The sequence below is a fragment of the Parus major genome, chromosome 6 (assembly GCF_001522545.3).
Source record: "Parus major isolate Abel chromosome 6, Parus_major1.1, whole genome shotgun sequence".
Classification (NCBI taxonomy): Eukaryota; Metazoa; Chordata; class Aves; order Passeriformes; family Paridae; genus Parus; species Parus major.
Window position 1 is genome coordinate 17,548,834 of NC_031775.1, and position 26,915 is coordinate 17,575,748.

Here is a 26,915-nt window from a genome sequence, read left to right on the forward strand (position 1 = left end):
TATCTGTTCATTCCAGCAGACAAAAGAGAACCATCTAAGTGAGAGCAGGAAGCTACAAGAAGTTACCAGAAAATAAAGATTCCAGCATGTATTATTGTGTTTTTTCAGTGCTTGGTGTCTATCCTGCTGAACACACCCACATTTTACAGCTCCAGACTTCAGCTTTTTGAAAGGGCAGGATTATAGGACAGTGTTGAGAGCAAAGCTGTACTCTGTACAGAGTTACAATGTAGTTTTAGGTAAGTAACTCAGTTTTTCAGAGACTTTGGACTACTTCAGTGTCTCTCAGGCACTGTTCATTGCAAGGAATTGCTCCTTCCTCCTGGTGCAATAGGTTCTCAATCACCATGGAATTAACTTTTCCCTATCACTCACTAGAAAATTAAACCTAATTATGAATTATGCAGCTATAAAATCTCTACACACATATGCATTTTAAATCACTGTGTCTTTGTTAATGATTTAATTTATTACATTTCTCTTTAGTAATGGCATTAAAACCTTGGTACTGGTTGTGACAGTCAAGTAAAATGTTGTTAAAGGCCTGTCAGCATTATCAGGAGGCCAGGTCCTTAATCCCCTTTTTGGAGACTGAAATCCCATCATTTCAGGCTGCACGGGGTTTCAAAGGGCAGATCAATTTTTATAAAGGCACTGGGGATACTTCTGCATAGAGGCTGAGAGAAGAGATTCTGTTTATGTATCTTGCTTGTACAGCAAATATGCAGTGATGCATTCCTTTTATCACTTTCAACACCCCTCGCAATTTGTCCAGTAAAGCCTTCTGATGGAGGAGAAATACATCACAGTGGCACTTCCAGTACAGGAGGTGCACACAGCCAGCTCCTTGGGAAACAAGATCACCATCTCGCTCCCATTTCTACCATACGTCATTCTAAAATCAAAACAGGTTGTCATGAAAAAAGCTGCCTTCAACAGCTGCTTTTCTGGCACTAAAAGCTTTTAGGCCAGTCTTGAAATAAAGGATTCCACGAGCATGAATTTTCAAGCTTATGATTGATTGTTACAGTGAAACACGTATGAAACAGCTACCTGTATTTAGGGATGTACACATTCCTCCTCCTGTCTGAAAAGCAGCAGCCTTGCCATAACATTTAAAAAACCATTAATGGACCATTAATGGCACTTCTCCATGGTTCCAGTTTGGCTGAGCTGTTGGGGACAGATTAGAGGTTTTAACCCTCTCATTCCCGAAGTTGTGAGGCAGTCTTGGGAAACCTTCAAGTCACACAGCTCTAATAGCTCATACAAAAATGTATCCAGTTAAGGAGATTTCACACAAGTAATTAATTAGTGCTTACAAAAACACCCAAGAGGTCTTCAACTGCTTCCCCCTCACTCTCAACCTCACAATAATTTCTCTTTCGTGGCCAGACTTGCTGAATCCTTGTTATGTATTGAAGGATTCCAAGGAGTTCCCTTAGACTGTTTTCTAAGAAAGGTCAAATTTCCTAAAATGTAGAGTTACAAAAATAAGTTGCAAAAGTGACAGAGGCAAAAACTGTCCCACTTGGCCATTTCCAGAAGCTCCTTCCCTTGTCCCCCTGTACTCCAGAGGGGGAAGGTGTGTTCCAGCAGTGTCTCCTGCTGCTTTTGGGCAGGCTGCCACGGGCACCAATGGATCATTTTGGCTGTGCCACCACATTCTGTGAGGCACAATCCCATCACTTATCCCACATATGGCACATTTATTCCCTAGTAAATGCACACTTGATCAGTGATTCTGAGTAGAATGGAGATGCACGAATTATGTAGGAGGGAAGCTTTCAAAACAGGAAACAGGTGTCCAAGTTGCACTACTTTTAACATTTAAAATCTACTCTTTTTCTTGTAATATAATAATTTTTAAGCTCCAACTGTGAAACACTAAAACAACATTTGAAAAGTGAAAATTCATTTTTTTGCCTGCTTTGTCAGTTTTCTAATAACCTGATACATTAAATTCCTTGCAGAAATAATTAAGATACTGAATTTAAGCCTGATTAACAAATACCAATTTTATTCATTAAATCCTTGGTTTTAATTTTTAAATAGGAAACAAATTAAAACTAAAACATGTAGAGCAGGAAATACAATCTCCTTTAATGTTCCAACCCATTCATTTATTGCATTAATTTTAAAGTAATTGTACTTAACTTTTACTCAGCTAGGTACCTGAGAACTTGAAGAAATTTGCATATTCATACTACTAAGACATAGCACAGTGATCCTGTCTATTTATTTACTTATTTATAAATTAACCTCTTTGTTCATGGCTTGATTTTTTTTATTCCTTTATCCAGCTGTAGATTTTTCCTTCCATGAATAAAAGTTATAAATTCTAGAGACAGGTCAAAGCAAAAATGTCACACAAAACCTTCTAAGGATAAACTTTCATACAGCTTAAAGGATTCATGTAATTTCCCCTACTCCAAGAAAAAATTTACTCAATGCATATAATTACATTTGTATTCAACATATATAGATGAAAAGTTGCATGAAACTGCAAAATTAATTAATTACTAGTAAAAAATGCATCCTTCATATTAAAAATAGCTTTTTTCATTGAGGCTAAACACGGAATTCCCCCAACAATTGTCATGCATGGTTTTCCTTTGTGTGAATGATGCGTCTATCAGGCATTCTCTTAGTTTGGATGCAGAGAGGGCAGAGGAGATAGCTTCACCTGCTGTGCCTGTGGAATTTCCTTGTCAGCCACCCAGCCCTGCAGTGTTGGATGCTGTGATTTGGAAATGCAGGAAGGCAGAGCCAAGCACAGGTGTGTGTGCATCACCGGCTGCAGAGGGCTCTGGTGCCAGACAAGTGAAATCTAACACTTGGCCAATGCAAGACATCAAGTGAGCACTCTGGAGCTGATGTTTTACCTCATATCCTGGCTCTGCAGGACTTGGAATAGGTGTGGAATTGGCTGGGCACAGCACAGGAGCCCCATCATGTCCCCAGTGAGGACTTGGCTGGGTGTGACTCTGGATTTTCCCTTCCACCTCCTCCAGCTGCACTCCTGGCTGGCACACAAGGAAAGTTTGCCTTAAGCTACTGTGCAACAATGGGGAGAACATGGATCCAAGACTTGAGTGAATGTCTGGGAGGGAAAATTAGATCCTGACAACTTTGCACCTCTGCTTTTGCATCTCCAGGTCCAGCAGGCTGACTAACCAATGAACTCTATTTGCCACCTTACAGCCAAGCTCTCTAATGTAAAAACTTACATGAGTCACTAAGTGCCAAAGAACCACAAAGAACACAACTTTTCTAGGAGCTGCATAAAATTTATGCAGAAAAATAAAATCTATGCAAAAGAAAGTCTTGATATGGTTATTTAACCTTCTGAGGAAAACCAGCAATAAATAATTAGGGATTTTTGTCAGAGTTTTTTTTGTCATCTGATTTGCTTTCATTTCTCTCAAGGACTGAGACATGTGAGAATCTACTTCTCTCTAAGAGATAGGGCATGAAGATTTCAGATTTCCCCTGAAGTTTTAGCACAAGTTTCTTCTCCCACCTCAGCTAGAACTGATGTTCTTGCTTGATTACAGAAGGAACAGAACACATCCGTTTTCCCATTAGCAGTTTTAGCCTAGAAGCCAGTAAGCTCTCACCTTTACCATACAATATCCAGGGGCTAACACACACCAAAAAGCCCCCCAGAATTGCTAATGACACACAGAAATCACATTAATGTTTTGATTTGCAGTGGTTTAGATTCAACCATGTACAATTTTATAGGGGACTTTACTGAGCAGAATTAAGCATAAACTGTATTAAAACTATCAAACTCCTTGCAGATGCATAATTGCTTTGTAGACCCCAATTTGTTCAAAATCCATATTGCACAAGAGATATATTCATTTAATTAATGATATTTCTCTAGATTTGAATTATCTGACCTAGTATTTATGAAATTGCAGCCTTTCTCTTTTTTCAACCCCCCCTCCTGTTTTTTAAACCAACACCAAGTAATTGCACTAAAAACAATTCTCTGTGCTTCATAAAACAGATAAGGAAGCACCAGGTTGCCATTTATATTTGTTAAAATGAAAAATAACTCCTGGTTATCCTTTTGATGAATCCAACTGTCAGAGAAATTAGCATGAAAGGCTAACTCATGCAAATAAGAACACATAAATGAACAATAAATTATACAACAAATAAAATACATCATTTATATTTATTAGGAACCTAATTCTGGATGCTCTTATCATAGTATCTCTACTCAATCCAAATACTAAATAGAAATGTAGGCATTGTCATTCTGGATCAGGATATGTTATTCTATCTCTGAAAATAGTAGTATCATACAGTAACTATAGATGCAAACGACAATGGAATAGGCCTTAAAAAAACCCCACAATATATAAACATAGAACTTTATTCTGATCTCTAAAGACACTGGCTTTACCTCAATGCTAAGATATATTGTCTCTTCTATGAAAACTCTAAATGTTCCTTGCAGTCTCAGAAATACACAGATATTTTTTGAACCTTTAGCCTGGCCCAAAAGTCAATGAAGTCTTCCAAATTCCTTTTGCAGGGAGCTGCCAGTCTGTGCCACAAGGCACATCAGGCTTCCAGCCTTCTGCTGGCCCATCCCAGCTCTTTTTCAAATCCTTGCTCTTGGCTTTTTTCCTCTAAAGTCAAAATCATACATTTGCAGGGCAAAGAGCTGCTGTGCATTCAGGACTTGCCACATAAAAGGCTGGGAGTGAGTGAGAAAACACACTTAGAGGAAAGCAAACATGGCAGTGTTTTCAATATCATCAGTTTAGATGTAAGTACCCTAATTTAGCCATCTTTAATTCACAATGTAGACACTTTTTGGGTTAAGCTTCAGTTACACCCCTAGGTAGCTGTAGCTCAGTAGTGTTTGCTCTGGTTCAGTATTCACCAAGGACATCAGCTATCTCTTATGTGAGCAAGTGCCATGTATTTATTCCCACACCATCCTCACCTTGTTGCCTCAAGACCTGATTCTGTCTCTTGTCCTGTTTCAACAGAGATAATTTTGAAAAATCCAGGGGCTGTTGTACCTCCACCTTCCTTGTGTAGAGGAACCATCAGCTATCTTTCGATCCCATCCTCATCTGTACACAGGATGCAGCTACAAAACATGCTAACGTTTTTGTCTAGGTGAATGAACTGAAATATGATGGTCTTCAATCAAAACCAGCATCTAAAATGTTCCTAATGGAAGCAGGAGTAAAAGCCTAATCAGGTAAAGAGCATAAGATAAATTGTGGAATGAAGCCATCTGAAAACTCAGTAAAATCAGGTTTTCATGGTGAGGAAAATGGGAAAAGGACCTTGGTGGTTACCATAGCACATGTTAGAAAAGGTCTGATGTCCAGATTACAGGGGCATTATGTCAGTGTCAAGAGCCAGATTAAAATGAATGTCCTCAGTTTGTACAATTTGGTACCAGGGAGGCAGGGAGTATCATTGGATGGACTGACTTATGCTGGGTATTATTATCTGCTAGGCTGTGCCAAGGAGTCCTCATTCAGTCTGCTCAGATAACTGCTACATACGTGCTGAAACTCTACAGATTTTGGCTTTATCAACACTTGCACTGAGTAATTAATCACATCTTGGTCTAGTGCCAGTTGTCAAGCCTTCAGAGAATTTCCAATCTATTTGTTAGCTAACATCCATCACTATGATACCAAATTAAACAAAAAATACAATTTTCCTTAAATTATTTGATTATTCATACATTTCATTAATAATTAAGACACTTAAAAATAAAAAACCCAAAACTTTAACTATTTTACCTATTAGTCTTTATCTCCTAGTCATTTCATATGCATATATTTGAAGATACTGTTTTTAATTTTTAAAGAAGCCTGTAGTGTTTCACTCAGGCTACAGCTGGCTTACTTGGAGGACTAAACTCAGAAATGTATTATTCTGACAGTGGGAGCAAACAAGCTGACGAGTCTTCTGTTGGCATGGCAACACAACACTGAAACTAATTCAGTTCTTTGGTAATGACAACAAAATATTCTCTTCAAAAAATTTAGTAGTGAACCATTATTTGATTCCACAGTTTCTTGTTTTGGGGATGTATTTTGGCTTTTTTTGATTTTGTTTTGGAAAATCATATTAAACTATCCTGTTTCTAAGCAGTGTGGTTTATTTGGATCAATGTTGATACAACCTCTCTTCACTCTTTCTTTTCATAGCTTGACTGTATTCCCACCTTGATGTTTACCACTGCTCCTGAAAACTGCAATTACAGACGGCTCTCAGTGTGCAGACTAATTAATTAACACCCTCAGCTCCTATTCAGAAGCAGTCAGTGCTGTAATGGATGACTTCTGGAAACAGATATAGAAGCACTAGGGATTATGAGCTCTTTTTCTTTCAGTATTTATCTGTGCCAGAAAAGAAAAAAATAAAAAAAAACAGCAGAAAACCTAGGTAAGGATGATATTTTAGAAATCTTTTTGCAACAGTACAGATGCTGAACTGACAGACAGAGCTCCAGTCAGCGCCCAATAAGTCTGTGATTTCACTGAAACCGTATAAAAGAGAGGTAGTCTAAACTAAGTCATACTTGATACACAGTCAGCAAAAACATTTAAGATTTAAGAAAAAAAATACTGAAAAGCCTTACTGAAAACTTTACCACACTGTGGACAAGTCACAAGAAAACCCTTTATAAATGCATTATGGAATATAATACCACTTCCCTGTACACATGCATTCTTCTTTTAACTGCAAGGACCTTCTCTCCTGACTAGATCTGATCAGTACTGCCAGTGATTTTATGGAGAACAGACCTGTCCCCCAGCCTGCTTTCTGCTGTATCAGCAGGGTCAGTTTTCTGGTGCAGAAAGCCAAGCTGCACAGCCATTCTCAGCTTCAATGAACTCACTGCTCTCAACATGGCACACAAAGGAGAGGAAAAACAAAATGCAGAAGGGCAGAGCAATTTATCCAAATTCAAGCAAGTAATGGGATAAGTTAAAACAGATGTCAGAACACCCAAGGAAAGAGATCAAGGTTTGAGATCTCATTCTTTCCTGTGATTCAAGATACCTTGCAATTAAAAAAAAAAAAACTAACTAACAACCTAAACAAGAAAAAAACACCATTATTCTGCCCATTTGACAGCTAATCATGGAAGTGTAACAAATTTTTCCAGTGTTTGAAAGTGTTTCCAGAAGACTTTTAAAATAGACTACAAAAAACATTGATAGCTATATATTTGGTTGCAAGTCATGGAACTGGGAAATTATTTGCCTAAGCAGGAAACTGATGTTGGTTGGTTTAAAATCCATTATATGGGTAGATTATGCTGCTTCAAGTGCTCACTACCAAAAATTACTGACACAGGTTTTTATGCTGATCTCTTTAATTTTCATCATTGCTTCCATGAGATAAATAAAAACTATAATAATAAAACTCCATGAGACTGACATTGTGTTCTTTTCATCAGGAAAATGCTGTTTTTCTGTGAATAATTTATATCCATCGTTTTGTGGTTTTGTCAATCACAGCACCACACACCGCAATACTGACAATTTTTTCCTCATGCACACACCATTTTTGGAATGACTTTAGTAGGAGTTTTGGCAATTTAAGCACTGCAATTTGGAGACCAAGTCATGCTGGGAGTACTGACATCTAGTTTAAGAAATGAGTTCTTTAACTACTGGTCTAGCTTCAAGGTGATTTTTCTGATGCAATTTTTTTTCCTTAATGCTTTTAGGAATGCGCTTTCACATAGCTAACTTTCCATCATTTGTATTTGTCCTGTGTTCCAGTGTTACTAAATGAGATTCAGTTCAGAACTAAGGTTACAAACAACACACACAGTGAAAGGCAGGCTGTAATAAGAAAGGGTGAAAAAAGACCATTCCCTGGAGCTCAAATCTCTCTCCTTCAAAGGCAGAACCATATCCTTTTAAAAATGTTATGTTATATGGAAAGCTACTGCATTTTGAAAACTGGATGCAATATGCTATTTATACTTAATTAGCTCTGTGTTTCATCTTTTTCTTTTACAGGTCATTTGTCAGGCTATGTAAGTGCAAGCAAAATTCTGCTTTTCTTAGGGGTCTGTGATCCCTTATTATATTTTTTAAGAAATACCTTTGTGATCTATCCCATTCTACTTTTGACTTGGACTGAATTACTTTAATGGGTTCCACTCAGATCTCTCATCACACCTTCTCTGTTAAAGTAAACAGAAACTCCCAATATAAAGGATAAGAAACTGCAGAATTATTCTTCTATTTCCTGCAGTCATTTCCTTTTCTAGCCATCACCACTTAGATATACCACACAATTTCTAATTATTTAGACCAATGCTAGTAGGAATCCAGAAGAAAAATGCAGGCCCTGGGAAATTCCAAAAGCAAGGAATTGCTTTATAATTTATGAGAGCTAAATGAGTACTGAAGAAAAAGTCCTCAGCTCCCTCTGAAAGACAGTTGCAAAGTTTTTCAGTTTATGTTTTCTTACACTCAGTTTCACTTGTGTTTAAATCTAAAAACCAAGCCTTTGGTGGAAAAATGAGAATGAGAAATGAGAAAGTCTATACTTGTCAAAGAGTGAACATATTCATACAGGCATAAAAAAAATAACAAGAGTTATTAATAGTCAGAATTACCACGACTGTTTATAGACATATTTTTCACTTCTTTAAATATACAATACAGAAAATACAGAAGTAGTTTTAGAAGGCTTTGAAAAAGTTAACCTGTTAACATTAAGGTTAGCATTAAGGATATCTACCTGGTAGATATTAAAAACATATTTTTCATTGGAGGACAAGAGATAAGCACATGATTTCAACCTCTGAAGGAGCTGTTCATCAGCAGGGATGCAATGCTAGAGGAAATGAACTACCATTTCATTCTTTCTGCCTGCAATTATCTTGTCCTATTTGGTTTGACGATTTGCCGCTGTGGTTTTCATATATTAATAAAACCCAGTGAGGATTCTGTGTAAATATAACATCCTTCTTTTTTTATTATTTATTTTGTTTAACTTGAAATGTTTTCTGCACTGCTGGGAGTTTGGCCATTTCTAAATGACCAGGAAAGTATACTCCTGGAGCCCTCCTTCACTGGATATCTGTAAGAGACGGGCAGCAGGCAACAATCTACAAAATTACACCCAATAATGATTTCATAGGAGTTGTGTTTTCCTATTGAAACGTGGACATGGTCATCATCCTCAGCTCAGCTCAGTCAGAGAACGACACTGATCAGCACAAAGAGAGAAAGGCAGATGAGAAACCTTAAGGGATGTGCCATGGTGGAATCAGCTCGGGCAAAGAGAGGCAAACAGTGGATTCATGATGAATGAGGCATTGAAAATTGCACAGGGAATGAGGGACAAAAGGATCACTCCTAGCAGGTGCTGAAACTCCATCTGTGCCAAAGAGAGACATGCAGAGTCGGAAAGTACCCTAACAATACGAGAATACAAAAGAACACATGGTTTTAGAATGAACTAAGAGTAATCTGAGGTGAGAGGGGCACAAAGTCTTTATTATACCTTCTTAACATCCATTTCTTACCACTCACATATGAGCACATTTTCTGAGCTTGTAGTCTTCCTTTAAAGATCACATTTTAACAATGCAAAGCTACTCCAGGCACTGAGAAAGATTTTTGTTTTAACCCTTGCTAAGTCATACATAAAGCAGGACCCAATCCTAGACATTATTCTGAGTCTGGTGTGAGAATTGCAGATAAGCTGTATCAGCTTACAGTATCTCACATATACTAAGGTTTACTGCTTTTGTAAGTGATTGCTGCTAACAGAGAACTAATACCCACATGGTGTTTGAGCATGCCTTCGAGGTACAGTGAAAGAAAGTGATCTCTGTCAAGGCAATCTGCTGGGAACTGCAGTTTTTGAACTTCATGAAAAGCAGCAATAATTTGGGAGCTAATGGAATACCATCAGGGAGTCTTCAAACTCTCAGCTAAGGCAATTCTTTCTTCTCAGCATGTTCTACAGCTAGAGGAGAAATATATTAGCTTGGACCTGAATCCTGAAAGGAAGTCCCCATTAACAGGGATCTCTTTTTCCTGGAGCAGCCAACAATAACTACTCAGACATCAAGAACACCGAACACCTCTTAAAACATTCAATGCAGGAATTTGCACATTCAAGTCATGGTTGAAACTACAGCAACACCAAACACAGTGTCAGTGCCTGTTTCCTTAGCTGGCATCCCCAAAGACTGGTTTTATCCTTAAATATTAAATAAAAGAATTGTGTAACATCTTTCAAGGAATTTCATTTATGCTTATGCTTTCTAACAGTTCTCTCTCTGCTTTCCAGGAAATTTTGTTGCTCCTTCCTAAGAACTTTCCAAGTTATTTCTAGCTCTGCTGCTGCTGCTTTCTGGGAATTTTTTACTACAGGCTTTCAGAAATATCTCTTGTACTTTCTAGGAACTTTTCAATTGCTTTCTTATGCCCACTACTTTCTAAAATTATTTTCTCAGTACTTTCATCCAGGAATCTCCCCAAAGCTTTCCAGGTCTTTTCCTATTGCTCTCCAAGAATTTTCTATGTTCTTTCTTAAATCCTCCCTATTGATTTCTGTGAATTTTGTCTAAATGGTTAGTAGGAATTTTGCAAGCTTCCTAGGAAATTCCCAACTGCTTACAAAGATTCTTCACAGATCCTTCCTGTTGTTTTCCATTAATACTCCTGTGATTCCCTAGGAATTTCCTCTGGGATTTTCTGAAAATATTACTGATTCCTTCTAGGAATTTATTAATGCTGTTTCCCAGGAATTTCTCTTCTACTGACAGACCTTTTTCACTGCTTTCTAGGAAACCACTAATAGATATTAGGATTACCATTCTGGCACTCATAAATGACTTTTAAGAATGCTCCAGATGTTTTTGAGGAATTTCCCCACAACCTTTTGGGGATCCTGCTAATGTTGTAAGTTTCCCTTCTGCTACATAAATAGACACTCTAGGGATAATTGATACTCAAATACATTCTGACAAAAAGAAAGGAAAATGTCCCTGGGCTAGAAGTATTGCCAAATCAGCTCACTGCTCATGCAGGTGGCAGGTCAAGTACATTTTCTGTGGATGCTTTAGAGCTGCACTCCATTACCTGGGGGTACACTGACAAAATGACAGTGAACCACAGAGTTAGAGCTCACCCACTCTTTCACTAGCCTGGACCTCAATAACCATAAGCTACATAGCTTTCCTCTCAATGTAATGATGATCAGCTGACATTCTGAATCTTGGGACAAATATCCTTTTCCTAGTAAATTGATTACAACTATTAGTAGTCTTCTATCCAGATTGCTTTTCCATCATACAGAACTGTTAGTTATATGTTTTCATGTCCAAAGCTTCAATCCTCATCCTATTCTAGTTCCATGTCAGGAGATCCAGCTCTTATCACAGCAACCTGGTAAGGGCAGTACCCACCACCTGTTCATTCAATTTTCAAATATATGTATTGCTGTTTCTTCCAGGCTGCACCTCTGGCTAGGAAAAAGCTCTTTATAACCAGTCACATTCATTCAAACACTTCAGAATTCTCTTACTACAATACTTCTACAAGTATTGAAAACAAAAGGGCTGCTTGAGACAGTAAGGTCACAGATCTTCACGACATCACCACATGTGCTTTTCTGTTTTTCCTGTTTTTCTGTTTTTCATATGTCCCTCTGATCTCCTTTTACCTTTTCACTCCCTGTGGCAGAGACAATTATTCAGTTTTGGACTGTACATCACTAACTTGAGTCTGACATTTACAGATTACAGCTGGGAAGGAAGTAGCTGCTTAATTTCAAATATCACCTGATACACTGTTTTGAGCAAGTCATTTGTGCAATTTCAGAGAACTGGCAAAATTATAAACCACTACGTTAGTATAATGGAAATTCACTTAATTTCCAGTATTGTTTTATTATACATTAATACTTCTATTTTGTATTTGGGACTCAGGTGAAAAGTTGCTTTTCAAACCAATTAACCCTATGCTGTCATTGATAACCTGAAAACTTTAGGCCTCTGTGTCATGATCATAGATTGTCTAAGTGAATGTCAGAAGGATTCATATATATTGATACCCATTAAAAACCTATGCTGTTTCATTGATGGAAAACACCTTAAAGTGCTTTTTAAATGGATTCTGTCAAATTTCTTTAAAAATCAACGATAGCTTGATTTGGATTTTCATTGACAGAAAAGAAATGCAGAGGATTATATCATCTACTGAAAACTATGACAGTCTCAAGACATAACAAAAGTAAGACCTCCATAAGTTAATGAGCAGCTGCTCACTGTTAAAAATGTGCTCCTGTAAAAGTGGAAAGAAATCAAGCTCTTTTATCCATTGACTTTTACTGACAAGAGATCAGAGTTTACTTTAAGGTTTCAAACCAGAGTAAACCTTTATTCTTTGAGAATAAAGCAGTTTCAGGTGTTTAGGGTTCAGCAGGCTATTTTCTACTTAAGCCAGTTTGTTAATGAGAAATCTGTTTTCAGCACCCTTCAAAGACTGTCAAAGCAGAGATACAGGGTTCTGTTGAAAGGCCAGAAATGTATGGGGCAGTGATGCATTTTGTAAATCTCATAATGACTCTTGAACTTTCCATCTGGTGAGGATGTTACAGGAAGAGAGTGCATTAAAAAGCTAACACAGAAGCATACTACAGCTCTTCTAATGGGTATTTTCTGGGAATCTCAACCAAGGAAACAAATTACAAGAAATGAGGGGTATTATTTTCTCACAGTGTCAGTTTGTAACTCACAAGTGCTCTACTGTGGCTGTGTTTTCTTTGTGCTCTTCCTTCCATACAACCAGGTGCTTCATAATAGAAATTGCTGTTCTTACTTGGTTGAAGAAAGCTTTAGTAGACAGCACTTCTCCAGTCAATTTGGGTCTGAAATGCGTACAGACTTATTGCCAAAATTATTTTTAAAATCCCTTAATTAGATATTTCTAAGTGTTAAAAAAAGGGCCATATTTACTATTCAGAGAAACCTGTATTTTGCCAAATTTCACCAGCATTTTTCTGAAATTTTGGGAGTAATTTATAGACATACTTGTTTTCTACATTGCATTTTCCTGACATATCCTACTTTTTTCCTGCACTGATCCTATCTGAAGGATCAGTATGCATCTCTTGCTCTTTTCCAAGTGCTGAATAGTGACAAAACATTTCAGCTAGCTATAAGATTTATTTTTTAATACATTCCCTTCTCTTTCATTAATATGTCTGCTATGTTTTGGCTGAAAATATTTTTGTGATCGGAGAGCTTTGCTATTGTAAAACAGAGAGAGCCCCAGTAACAAGGGGGTTGATTTATGCAATGTGCACATACCTAGAATTTTCATGATGAGTTTCAATGGGCTTGAACATTAATTGAAGATTGTATTGCTAATTTCTTCTCCTATTTCTTTGTTGGTCAAGAACAACTGAATTGCATATTCTGAGTTACAGCACTTGAAACTGGTTGTTAAATCCAGAGGGATGGAAAGGAGTTTGGAGTTAGCATATTAAGTACATTTTGCTCTAGACATGATCTTAATTTACATTGTATTGCATTAATAGTTTCTTTAATGTTAGATTTCTCCACTGCCTTGAGTGGGAGATCTGAAAATATGTGAATAATGTTTCAATTGTTTTGCTCTAAAAAGACAACTGTTCTCTACTGATCTGAACTAAAAATATAATTCTCATCTTAATGACATTTTAGACACATAGTCACTAAAAATAAGTAATTCGATCAGGAATTTAGCGGCATTCAGAAGACAATGTTAAAAGCAGGTTGAAAGTTCCATGAACAACTGGATATATGACTGACAGCAGAATCTGATTTTCAGTAGAATTGAGTGCTCTTTGCTGGATTTTTTTCTCTCAGATTAAAGGGCATGTAAATATATTTTTAGACATATTCGGGCTCCTTTTGTGTGGTTTGAGTATCAAGATAAGGTCTCACTTCTGTGGAATAATGCTGATGCTTTTAAGCAAACACAGCTCATCCCAGTGCACTGAGATGCTCAAATCAGGAGTGAAGCACCTCTGCAGAAGCCATTTGTGAAACTGATTCAACTGGCTGACACAAGACTTTCCTGTGACCCTTGGTCATGGTTGCCAGCAAAGCCTGAACTAATTCCCTAATTCAAAAATTTTCTAATTCCCAGCCAATTGCTTCAGGCTTATTAATTACCCAAACATTTCAGAATATCTCTCTTCAAGCCCAGAAGCAGCAGGATTTTCAAGGAACATTCTCTTTTCAACAAAAGAGATCAAGTAAGTTCAGTTAGGGTTCATTGTAAGTGTGCAGCATTTCCAGGCTGACAAAAATACAGTACATTCTATGTGAAGAGATGTTGCATTAAAATCTTGGATTTTACAATTGTTTTTAAACAATTAAACCTATTCCACTAACTCCAAGAAATATTCTAGGATAACCACATTGGCAACAGACTGGAAGCCTCAGCAGTTTCTTCTAGTGAAGGCACATTGGGGAATACTTTGCAACCAACAACCTACAACGCTGGTTAGGGATCATCACTGATTCTAGAAAGTGCCAATATACTCTGGATAGGTATTTTTACTTGGATGAAGAACCTAGATGTTTATTGCCCATATATTTGTATAGATTAAGGTACAGTTACACTAAGATTTAGTCTCAGCTGGACTTCTCAGTGCCAGTTTAATGACAGGACAAAAGCATCTCTCAAAGACCCTACAAACCAGATTTTTTCTGCATTGACAAACAGCAGGGAAAGTGATCAGTTCTGGAAGCACTTTTTGACACTATAGTTACTGTCAGAGAGACAGAAATCTCGTCTCATTATTCCAGTTCTTCTGCTCTCTTACCAGCAATGCTCAAGGATTCCCAGGGGAACAGAAGCTGCCATTTAGTGATGATTTCAGTTAATACCTAGCTATACTTACTTTTTCAGAACACTCTTTTTGGGGTTGAGGTAGTCATGGTGTTTGGCTGGTTGTTTTTTTCCAAATGAAATTTTAAAATTGAGGGGAGTAAAAGCAAAGTGGGCAGAATGTCAAAACAAGGGGGAGCAGCTCGACAACCATGACAACTAACCTGTAAACACAGTGAAATCATTTATTTGTCCATAATCTGTTATAGCTTTAGCATTTCTTAGATGAGTGACTCATTTGTGATATATCACTACTTCTACTGGCTGGGGATTTATCTGAGCCTTGGTTTGACAATAGAGCAAGAGTGACTTGCAGAATCCTAGCACCAGATTGAAAATGATACAGTCACAGAATAGTAAGTGCCCATCTGCTGTAAAGTCCTATACTTTTGAGGGGGTATTTTTGAGAGCTTGCAGGGATTTTTGTGTCCTCTGTGACACTCAGTGGGCGAGTCAGGCCCAGTTCTGAGAGTCAACACCTCTCTAATGCTATCTGGGTTAGTTGGTCTTCCTTCAATAAAAGCACAGGCAGCCTGAGTTCTCTAACAGAGTCCTGGGGTGCTCCCAAAGAAAATCCACCCTGTGCCTGCAGTTATCTGGGTCACACCTGTCCTATTTTAAGATCTGAAAGCACACAGAAGCAGCACTGGGCCTCGGGGCCCAAAGTGTGTGGTGCTGTTTCCTGCTCTCTTTAACTCCAGAATTCTGAACAGCAAGCAAGGGTAAGAGTATTCCCAACACAAAGCTTTGCAGCTCTGAACGTGGATTCCTAGCACAGATCATCTCGTTCCCATACAGCTGCAAATCTCATAAATATGCAGCTATCCAAATCCTCTGGAGGAACAATATGTAAAGATACTAAAAGCAAACTGGGAACTTTTCTTCCCTTCCAAACCATAGTTGCTTGGCTTCCATCTTTATTTATGCCATTATATATTTATTTTTTTAACTTTTGAAACTGCCCCCTTTCCCCCTATATTTGGGAATGGATACAGTTGTTATGACTAAAGTAAGACTAAGAAGCTATAGTTAGAGAACAGTTTCTGAACAAAAATAAAAGAAATAAAGAGGAGATTGAAGAGCAGGCTCAAGAAAGAAACAGGCAAAGATGAAAAAAAGCAGAGATACAAGAAAAAGTACAAAGTAGTGCAAAGAAGAGCCAGAGGGAAGGAAAGTAAGTTGATAAAAGGCAAGTGGCAGGAAAGAAGAATTAAGGTGACAGAAGAAAAATAGTTGTAGGAATTAAAAACAACTCCCCTAAGACTCAGCATTTACAAAAAGATCCTTCCAGATAATGTTCTCAGATCAGTTTCAATTTCTTTCCTTCACTATGCTTGGTGGTTTCCGTACATTACTGTTAACAGCGTGAGGAAATATTTTAATTTTAAATTTAGAGTTCAAGTCCTTTATCACTTTAGTTTCTGTTCAGGTGGCTGTTATTCCAGGCTAGCATGACAAAGCAAGAATTATTGCAATTAATTGATAATTTAAATTCTTCATCTTGACTAGTCAGCAGGACCGAGGAGAGTTATGCTCATTAGTTCCACTGAATATTCTGTTAGGCTTATATTCATTACATAGGACCTTTCTTATTTACATGATCTTTCTAAACTGAGAATTTACTCCAGTCTTTGATCTATCACCCCTATTCAGACTCCCTTAGATTTTCCCTGATAGAGACATAAGTCCCACTGATTACTTCTCAATTGCTTTTAAAGAGATTTCTGTCCCATAAAATGCTGCAGCTAAAGAGTCAGCAGATAAAGAGGTCACATATGTGTAAGGTTTGCCTTAAGGCCAAACAGGATGGATATTCAGGTGAGAGATTCAAAACAAGGATGCTGTGCTTTATAAATGCAATTAATTTGAACACTTATTAAAACAGACACATGAAATAAATATATTGTGTGTAAACATGCATCATATAGACACACACACAACTTATCTATCATAGTATATAAAGTCTAAAAAACTTGTAGACACACTGGTATTTGTGAAACCACTTGGTTAACAATGAAGCTCCTGATCCTTCTAGCCTGGTTTTCTTCAGCATGGTTTTGTATGGATAAAAGTATGCTTAATATCAAAAGAATTGCAGTGATCTTTAGTCAATAAAAAAAAAAAAAAAAGTGCAGAGAATGATAACCAAATAGATCATTGCATATAGCTTGATTTTCTGAGTTTTTCAGTGAATAGAAATGAATTTCCCTACTACCACCCAGGCTTCTTTCTGAACTGTGTTGCTTCCAGTTATGTTAACTATCATTTTGGGTTTCAATATATACACTTGAATTAATATTTTTTAAAGGAAGTATCATCTCATTAGGTAAAATGTTGTAATAAATCTTTCACTTTTAAAAGATAAAAACAATTAATATCCTCTCATGGCAGCATCAACCCACCTACTTTCCCCTATGTCACAGTAGACAACTAGGAATCATATTTTTGAGAATGACTTCCCAGTGCCTAACACAGTCATTTTACTGATATTGTTCACTTAGGTGCAGAGCAACCTCTGTGATGAATTCTTAGCTGATCTAGTGGGAAAATGCCCCATCCCAATCGAAATAAAATACCCCAAAACAACACTTTCCACAGTGAGCAGTATTTACATTGATTCCCCCTGTTGTGATGTGTCCTCTCAGCCACCACCCTAGAGCTTTCTCACTAGGATTTTACCCTTTTGCAAACCTGCCAAGAGCCAGTGTGGATCCTCTCTCAGCTGCTCTGTGCAGCCTCCAGCACAGAGGGGAAACAGCAATCAGCTTGGGGGCAAGCACAGAGGCTTTCAGCTATTCTAATTCAGAAAGATTTGGTATTCCTGCACCCTGCCACCACGCTGACACTCAAAAGAGAATCACAGAAATTATCTTCTGCAGCTTGTCATGGCATAGATACTTTGAAATTATTTTGACTTTCAATGCAAGCAGTCTCCCAAGACAACCTGTTCCAAGGCCCCAGATGTATATCCCATGAGAGTTCTCTGCTGTGATATTCTCTAACAGAGTGAAACTGCTCTGTTCAGGTCTCTTGGGCATATGTCTTTTTACCAGAAAAAGGAAAACTATGACAGAAAATCCCAAGCTTGCATGATACTAGTTGAAATCAAAGCAGAATTACAATCTTTTTTGACTGTGCAGTCGCAATGGAAAGGAAGAGCCATTCTTTCTTATTCCTTTCTTTATTCCTCTCTTCAGAGGCATACTCTTCCCTATTTTCATATGTCAGGAATCTATTGGAAAAATTTTATTTAAATTTTGTTATTTATATTATAAAAAAAATTTTAAAAGAAACCCAAAGATGAAATAAGTAATAGTCATATTTTAAAAAACTCCAAGAAAAACAGAAAATAAAAACATTGATATCTCCCTGTAGCTAATTTCAAGCTGTTACAAAATTTAACCAAGATAATTACATATCATAAGGAATTGCTGCTGTTTTTCTGTAGCACACAGCATGACAGACACAATGGTAGAGCCTGACTTGAAACAGAGGTTCCCAAACTGCACCAGCATTAACCACTGGTCTAGCTAAAACTGGCAGTCATGGATGAGTTTGCTTTCTCCAAAGATACAGTTTCACTTGAACATAATAGGTATGTAACCTTCAAAATAAATAGAAAAATTTGCTGTGGATTAAAAAAAAATATTACAGCAAACTTGTGGGCACAACAGCAGGCACTGATAGGAACTGACATCAGTTACAGTATCTAAGGCAACTGCAGTAAATTAAAATTCTCTATGGATTCAGGAAAATGTTGGTCTGAAAAGGGCAAAGAAGAAGTAGTGGGGCTTATACTCACTGAAATAATTTGGAGAACATGGTTTTCATGGCTAACATCTTAAGAGTTTCCCAGTTTTTTCTGCCAGGCTTTATTATGATCATAATTTATAAAGTTGTTAAGTCATTGTTTGGAGTTTGGGGGTGGATTTTTTTGGGGTTGACTTTTCTTTGGTTAAGGTTCATATGCCACTCATATTGCTGCTCCACTCCCTAGCAATGACTTCAATGAAAGATCACACATTTGCAACTGAGATGAAAAGATATGGAAAGGAGATTGTAGATAGATACAGCCAGTTAAAGAGTTAACAGTTTGCCATTTCTAGTCAGAATAATAATCACAATTTTTCAGATGCCTCATTGCATCATAAATTAATGTTCTCCAGCTGATTTGCACTTTTTACTAAAATACAGAGTTAATGCTACATATTGTATTGTCCTATACTATCATTAAAGCCTATGTACATCACAAATTACAGAGTTTTACCTCCATAATATTCAGGATCTAGTCTTAAATAGAGCAATTTTTATTACATATACATTAATCAAAACTGTTCAGCAGCATTATTCATGATTATATTTCTCATTCATGGCAGTTAGTTGCTATTTGAAATTTCAGCTATGCTCTTTAAGCTCAGGGGCTACATGGAATGTCTTGATTATCTTTTGGGGCAAGTTCCTACATCTAGGGTTTCTTTGCAGAAATATTTGGCATTTTCCTTTAAGATGTAATGAGCTTTCCAGGTTTTTCTAACAATTAAGTCATTAGATATATGTTTTCCAGGCAGAACCCCCAAAAAGATGCCAACTCATTAGGAATAAATTCTTTTAATATTTCAGCAGGATGGATATATGTGAAATACCCACAATGAACATTTTGGTAAATATTCATCTGTGCTAAATATAAATGATAACCTGTATGTTTCTAGCTTTTTTGCAAAAATAAAAGAAACAGAAAAGCCCCATGAAGGTCAACAAAACCTGAATTTAAATGAACAGACACTGGAAATTTCTAGCTGTACAAGTATCCAAAAGCTAATTATTACACAAGTATCCAAGTGCTTAATTATTTATTTCTTTTATATGCTGAAGGGCTTTGCAGTCCACTGGTATCTCACTTCATAGAGCATAAAAGCAACTGGTTTAAATTTGTCATGGCAAATGAATGTGTGAAACCTAATCTCTTATTCAGACAAAGAAACCCAAGAGCCAATCTCAGATTTAATGCTGAAAATATAAGAAAAATATTCTGCAGTTGTTTGGATCTGCCTGATTTTACCTTACTGGCTATGTTCCATTCCTTATGAAATACCTCTGGCTTAGAATCATAGGCTTTTTATTAGCACTCTAAACTTAATTCCACCTTCATATCCTCTGTACTAAAAAGAATGTTCTAAGGTTAGAAGCCATTGTGAAGTTTAAATCTGTTTGAATTACTGATCACGTTTCAGACTTATTTTAAATAACTTTTATAATATACACATTGAAGTTTCTGGTGAGGGTACTGTAAAATCCATAAGATCTTACAGTATAATGTGAAGCATTACTGTGATATAGTAGTATCATTGTTAATAAAATAATAATAAATGTTGAAATTGAAACACAGAATTCTTTCTCCTCTGAAACAAAATTCTTCTTTAGATCCTGTCTATTTATGACACATCACAAGGATTCAACAGTAGAGCTGAAGTTATCTATCCTTATAGGCAATAAAGTGTCAGGCTAAATCACTTTCCTTAACCACCATCATCAGAGGTGGTTACATGTCCTTCTGTGAATTAATAATTGCAAACCTATGATAGGTCACATTTTGTTGATAAAACTACAGAGATTGTTGAGATTTATTCTGATTATTACATGCTGTAATCAAATGACTCGGGAAGTGGTTATAAAAACTCTGACAAACAATTTTTTTTGTGGAGAAGTCTTCTTTGCATCTTAAATATGGTCATTTGTGTCCCTTCTGGCTGATGGCAGGCTTTGCCCTGACAGTGTGCATATGCATAGTCTGTTGTTCTATTTGCACCGGAAAATCAAAGTTCTAAAGGCCTGGGCTCTGATGGAAAGTGCATCTCTCCTATAAGGACAGATTGGGGTCGGGCAGAGCCATGGTTCAGAGACAAGAGTTTGTGGAGATAAAGAAACTACTCATGAGTGACAAACTCTCTTCACCTCCCTCCTTCCCAAGTCAAAAGAGTACACCCATTTCTCAGCACTAAGCCTTATGCTACCTAGTTACAGGTAAGATGAATGTTGGGAATTGTATTTTAGACTGCTGTTTTACTTTACAGTATAGATGTAGTGAGAGTCAAAATTAAGCAAATGCTCTCCTGGTAAAATCGTAACTTTCATGCAAAAAAATGCCATTTGCTGGCAGAACACATGCATGAAACATGGCCTCTTCTCAGAAAACAGCAAAAGGTGATGTACCCAAGGTCATGCTGACTGTTCTTCCATTGTCATTTCCAAGAAGTCATAAACCATTCATTTCTCAAATGCCTTAGAAATGTGATTTTTTTTTAAAAAATTAACTTTATAGGTACACCGACTATTTCTTGAGCAAACTGACAATCTCTAAAATATATATGTTTTATTTTGTCTGTACCTCAGGGGTACTGTCTGGAACAATTTATTTAGAAATGTATCTCTACAGATGAATACACTAGCTCTGTATATAGACCTATTCAAACAGAGCAGATAATAGGATAATTCTCCATTCTTTACTTCATACAGAAAATTGATTACCAAGCAAATACATGCTTACTTTATTGCATCAGTGCTATGCAAGTCAATTCAGAAAAGCCAAATTTCGTGCTTCTCCAGTTCCCCCTCAAAGTGTGGCTTTCCAGCTCATTAAGGAAACGAAGGAAAGGTGAGTGGCTTATGGACTCAGGTTAACACTATCAACTGATGCAAGGAAAAAACCTGAAAAGTTACTGTGCACTTGATGGAATAACAGCTGATAAGGTATTATACAGCAACTTTCATTTACTGTAAACTATTAAACTACAGTAGGGCAGAAGGCTGAAAATGAAATTAAAGTCAGCCACACATCACCAGTGATTTTCCTTTCAGCAGCTTTGAACTCTGCAAGGGATTATGCAGTGAATGTGTGTACATGGCATAATGCTGGAAGCATTTGCAGAACAAGAAGCTACTTCTCTGCAGGGCTAAACTGGAGCAATTTCAACCATAGAGGAAAACTTTGAGAGCATTAACTATATGGTGCATTATGAGAAAAAAAGTAGGATCTGCCAAACAAAAGCAAACAAAACTTTGACAGAATTCAATCTAGAAGAATGTCTTTCATAAGTGCCTTTCAAACAAATGGCATCTGCTCCTCACTAATTCTCTTAACAAAAGGCTGAATTACTGTTATCCTTCTTTAGTGGAAAATATAGAAAATTAACACAAGCTAAGTTTTTTTTCTTTTAAATTATCTCTCTTGATATTTGAAGCTACTTGTTTTAGAACAGGTTTTTTTTTAGTGGAACAGTAACAAAAATATCACATCATAAGGGAACCAACATCCCCCAGCAATCAAACATCATCCCAGAAGAAAAAAAATTCATACTTGCAGGATTTGCAGCTAAATCTACACCACTTAAATATTTTATGTTCACTTTCAAAGCTTCTGTTTTGATCACATGAAAAATCAGGCTTGAAGAATTCCAAGGAGCTGAAAGCACAACCAGCTGAATCCAAGACTCCAGTGACTTTCATTTTTACAACTCACGTAGAAACACCAGATACATATACCAAAGTGAAGATGCAAAGCCAACCATAAAATGAATTTTGAATGGGTTCATCCAACTGACATCACCTCATCAGCATTGTACAGATGTCCACAGCTCCACATGTACCATTTACAGATAGAAAGTGCTCCTGTTATGGTTTCAAGAGTACAAAATCTCTAAGCTCATACACTAAAACTAGTTCATGCTCTTCTGTTTCTATGCATTAGCTTAGAAACAGAATTCTAGAAACATTACATTCAACAACTTAAAAAAAAAAAAGTATTTTTAGTTCCCATTTTGCCCCATTGTCTTTTCTTAGCTACACCTTTTAATTTAGTTTAATGTCATACAGCATTTTAAGACATGAGAAGGGGTCATTCAGGGATACTTATTGGCTTATTAATCCAGACTGCATTCTTAAACAGAAAAAAACCAAAAAATCAAACTAGATATTTGTAAAGCACTCTAATAATTTTCACTTTAAGGACTGATTCACCTTTAAATTGGTTGCTGTAGAAACCTTGGGACTCAATACCAGGATATTGTGCTATAAAAAAACTAGAGAATCCACAGATGAAAACTGAGACATCCAAATTTCTTGTGTAGTTTTGAAAATCTTAGCCTCAAAACATGTGGTATGAGGTTTTAGAGAGTTAAAATAATTTTTCTTATGTTTCAAGACCAGAGTGAATAACCTGAATTACCAGAGCAATCTTGTCTGATTTGACAGCTGCCCTTTCTTGGAGAGAGAATTTAGACTGGAGACCTTCTGAGGACCCTTCCAAGTGGAATTATTCCGTGACTTCTTAGAAATATTTCCTGAATGCATCTGCTGAAAGATTTGCACACGGATAGTTTAAGACTGCATACCACATTACACAGTGACAAACCATATTAACAATCCACATAGGCAAAGCAAATCTCTCTTGAGAAAAACACACCCTGCTGGCTCTAAAAAGGAAGGAATCCATGAAGCTACAGGACCCAAGAGTCCTACATCAAGTTTATTTTAACAATGATTACCGTTTAATCTGAAATATTCTGTCTGACAATTACGCAGATATTTGCCTACACAGTTAAGTTTCTGATTTCAAAAAATGCATTAAGTTTTTCTGTGGCAGATATCCATGTGCAAAGGGTAAGATTTTAAGAGGAATTTACCTTCCCAGAATTGCTAAAGGATGTGCATCTACCCTCCTAATTCAGTGTAAATAAGAAAGTGAAGAATAATTAAAATTCCTGGCTTACCTTAATTGACAGCAGACTTGGTTCAGCCACAAGGTCAGTACATCACAGCAAACATTACAGCTTTCTCATCTTTCATTAAACTATTACCATGAACTAGAGCAGTGTTTATGCTTGTTTTTAAAGGTAGTTTAAGACAATCAGGACCATCTCTCGAGCTAAAACTATTCTGAAAAACCCAGTGGAGAAGAGGTGTGACACCACATGGTCATGAACAGTGGCTATAGCTGGAGAGACCCAGAGCACAACAGTGAATGGACATATGATATCAAATATATCATTTCTGAGTAGAAATTGAAAGGGGGAATAACAAGAGTACAATTAATAGAAAATAAGCACAAACAATTAAGCAAATGAGAAAATATTCCAAGCTGCTTTGTCAATTTAATTTCCACAAGTTATGCAGCAGTCCAGATATTTTAATGTTAATAAATTTCTGCTAGTTCACACAAAGTTTCTTGCATCTTTTGTATGTAACCACAGGTCCAGCCTCTGGTCTGTGCTGACCTGTTTTCAGTGCCTCAGGTACTCACAATGATGTGTTGCAATGGCAAAGCTAAGAACCAAGTAAGCTCCTTGCTGTTGCTGCTTCCATGGACTTACTTGTCCTCACAAATAAAAGACATGGAGTGGTAATTCAAGCTGTGCTTCAGTTTCTTCACAGAATCACAGAATTCTTAATGAACTTCAACCTCCAGAAGCCACAGCCACACCAATTCCCCTTTCACCTTATGTTCTTTTTGCCTTTAAGTACTAATTAATTCTATATGTAATGGAAGCTCTTTTTTCTAATATGTGCCAAGACCTTAATACAAGCAATTGGGCAAATCTTCAATATAACTTCATTGACTTTTAATGATTTAGAACAGATGAGAACCTGTCTTCAGAAAGTATACTACTAATTAACTTATGAGGAGTTGGCTGCTTGCAGTATTTAATATAATTCTTGAATGTTCCTAGGCATGCATCTGAATTTCAATGAAACTTGTACCAATAGATAGATATTGACATTCTCATGAATACCAAATGAGTTCATTAGCACTTGTCCTGCAATGGTGAATACCTGCTGAATTTATAATTGAGTGGCCTTCAAATGAAACTGCTGGCCACATACCAGGCTTCAATGGCTTTTCACCAAATCTCAAACTTTATCATGTTTTCCATCTTTTATTTGTGAAATGGACCTAGAAAATTAGAGGGGGAAAAAGAATTAGCAGAGAGACAAGAGGCAAGAATGTTACTCACCACAGACATGCTTACTGCACTGAGGTTTTGACATAATTCAACACAGCACATCTAGGGATGTGATTCCTGTCTGCAAAGGGTCTATCAAAAATATTAATCTTTTACACTTTTCCAAATAAAGTCATTTGCTTAATAATTAAGGGAGTTGGAATGCCTTTTGACAAAGGTTAGAAGTACAATTTAGTCTTCTGAAAGTGTTTTTCAAGCAGCAGCGACTCTGGCAGCTCTGGCAATACACCTTGAGCTCTTGGCTGCTCATTATCTGATAGCACCCCCTCACAGCATCCTTCCATCATGGTTTGGCAGCTGGTTCACATCCATTTCCCACACACACAGTTTAAAACAGGTCATAGCCAGGTCACCTCCAATACTGTTCTCAACATTTACACTGCTTGCAAAATGGCAGTGAGGAAAAATGAAAGGTAGTATGGAGGCTGAAGGGGAAACAGGGAAACACAGAACAGCAGCAACAGAAAGTTGTTCTTCCCAGCTAAACACTAATGTATCTGGAAGCATTTGCAATTTGCAGAGACCAAAGACGGGAGTGAAGGACAAAGCCAGAAGCCTACAGTAGTTAAAGGTAATTGACCTTGAATGTGAATTTAGCAGTGAGAGATTAGAGAAGATTGTAGGTACAGGAGAAGAGCATGCTTTGCTTTTTTCAGGTGAATGCCAACTTAATTAAAAGGGAAAAGTAAGTACTAAAAAGAGTAAAAAAAGAGTAAATAAAGCCTATGTACCTAGTGATGGTAGGATTTTCTTATGACAAATGAAAAATCCTGGAATGAAAATTCTTAGCAATGCCATTAGCTAAGGGTCCTCATGTGGAAAATACTCAGAATCCAGTAAAGTGAAATTGTTTTTGTGAGAGACTGTTTGCATCTTATCCTTCATCTAAAGTTTCAGTATGTTTGAGTCCCATTGATATCAACTAGATTAGAACACCATTCCATGAATTTGGAAACAAAATTAAAAAATATCTGGGATGCAGGAGACAGACCTGCAAACTGATCATTGCAGCACACACACCATTAAAATTAATTCAGATATAACTATCCCTATTATCGTGATTCCATGCATAAATGCATATATAATATACATCTATGTAAAAGTTGTAACACTAACTCATTTGTGCTCATTGTTATAGGACACTAACAGAATTCCTTATCTTGGAACAGAGAAATGCACATGACCTCAAAATCTATGCACTGGGGAGAATATGCTGCTTAAACAGTGAAAGAAAAGATTAAAATCAACATCTCTCCACTATGCCAGATGAATTCTGGTTTTGAAAATTTGGTGGCCTGAAACAGTAAAACAGATGGGGAAAGTATGAGAGATTAACTCTAGCTCTGTAACAACAAAGAAAGAATTTACAGTATCTGTCTTTTTGCACATGTCATTTCCATACTTGTTCTAACCTCAAAACAAAACTTACATGAGCAGGAGAATGAGTAGACCTCTTTCACCCCAGTCTTTTTCTTTTTGCCATAGGACTTATGATTGTCTTCAACAAGAACTTCATAATGAAAAATAATCCTAAAATACTTCAAATGATCAGTTCTGTTTCTGAAGCAAATATAAACATTCAGACATGAAAGACAAGTTACTAGTGGTCAAAGGGGAGAGTATGACATATGAATTCTGTCATGTGAACTGCTCAAAGCCATAAAAACAGTCACCCTCACATGCTACCTTCTAAATTCTAGATTCTTAACTTCTTATTACCCTTTTTGATTTTACACAGGGTGATTTATATGGGAATTAATAAAAGATAGAAAAACCTTGGAAAAATGTATAAATTTACAGGTTTTTAAGTGTGAATATTTTTTTTTCTCACTCCTCACTTTCACCACAACTGAATTTGTCTACATGGGTAAGCAATTTCAATACAAAGTGATAGAACAACTTCTACTTTCTCTCAGTGGAGACTTCTTTAAGATTTGCAAGCATTAAAAGGGATTGTTTTTCTCCAGCAAAGCCAAGAGAT